Source organism: Lipotes vexillifer, unplaced genomic scaffold (assembly GCF_000442215.2).
Source record: "Lipotes vexillifer unplaced genomic scaffold, Lipotes_vexillifer_v1.1 scaffold584, whole genome shotgun sequence".
Taxonomy (NCBI): Eukaryota; Metazoa; Chordata; class Mammalia; order Artiodactyla; family Lipotidae; genus Lipotes; species Lipotes vexillifer.
In genome coordinates, this window is record NW_006783036.1 from 3683165 (window position 1) to 3684752 (window position 1588).

Consider the following 1588-nt stretch of genomic DNA (forward strand, 5'->3'; position numbering starts at 1 on the left):
GAAGGCCAAGTCGCACGGTCCTAAACGTGGCAGAAAAGCTGCTCTGAGGGTGCACTGCCCTGGGAAGGCAGAGGGCGTCCCGGGGAGGGAGGACAGCGGTGACCGGGCACCCAGGCACTCAGGGCTCACTCAGCCCACAGCCCAACCCATGCTAACCGAGGGCCCCTCTGCCTGGCCTCAGGGCCCACCCATCCGGCAGCGGCCTTGGACCTCCCAGATCCGCCACCCCTCCACATGGGACCACTCCTTGCAGGGGACCTAGAACCTCCACTTGGGGAGGGGCTCCAACACGGATGTCTGTGCACGTGGGCCCTCACACACCATGGCATGGGCCTTAAGTCTGCCCTCTCAGCACAGAATCTGCCCCTGACAGTGGCACCATGAGACCACCAAGCAGATCTCAGGTTCAGAGGTCAGGGGCTCTGCAGGGCCCTGACTCCCTACCCCCTCACAGGCCTGCCCCTCCCCACCCCTAAGGAAAGTCGTGTCCCTCACGGACCCCCCAGAGTCCCGTGCTCTCTCCGGCCCCACCGGGCGTTATGCCCGGGGCCCTCACTGGTCCCCAGGAGCGACCGACTGTCGCTCACCACACCCGTCTGTCTGAGGCATCTACCCACGACGGCAGCACCGCGAGATCATGGTCAGGATCCCCAGGTTCAAAGCCGGGGACTCGGCTACACCTCCGGGCTTCTCACCGCCCCCCTGGCCCCCTGCTGACCAGCTGCACCCCCTCTCCCAGCCTCCTGTCCTCCGTCGCTCCGAGCCATCGGAGCTCCTGTCACAAAGGAAGTCACACTCGGAGTCCCTGCCCTCCACCGCCCCCCACGCGTGGACTTCTCAGGCAGCTCATTCAGGAGAAACTTGGGAAACCAAGGCCCAGAGAGGGCAGTAGACCTGATGCTGGCTGGGAAGGGGTCAAGAACAGAGCTGGGACTGGGGTCCTCCCCGGCGGCCTCCGCCCTCTCACCCTGGGCCCCTCCATCCCCGCCACGCCCTGCACACCTGCAGTCACGGACCCAGGAACGACGCCCACAAACAGCCACCATCACCGAGGCCCCAGGAGCCAAGGGCACCCTACCTGTCTCTCTGTCCACCCCCTGACAGCAACTCCAAGAAACCATGGGCAAGCCCCATGGGTCAAGGTCCGGGGCTCATCTCCAAGCACCCCAAGACCCCCTTAGTGGCCCTGACTCCATCTTGCTGGGTGACCCCGGCTAGCAGCTGTCTGGTCTTCAGGGCTGTTTTCCTATCATCAAATGGTGGGGTGTGGTTAGAGGGGAGGGGAGTTTCAGGGGCAATGAGACACAATCTCCAAGGGCCTCTGATTCCTAAAATCCCCTCTGTTCCCAGATGACACTCTTCTGGGGGTTCCCAAATCCCTTGGCATGAGCTCCCCTGGAGCAGAGCCTTGGGGTCATGGTGGGGAGGCCATGCCCAGCACTGGCCCCTCGCCCAGCCCACCCTGTAGGGGTCCTACAGGCTGAACCTCCAGGGCAAACCTGCTTGGTAGGGGCTGCCCTGGGCGATGGGATGGATGATGACCCCTCCCATCCCTGCAGCCCAGGACCTACCAGGAGAGCCACTCTTT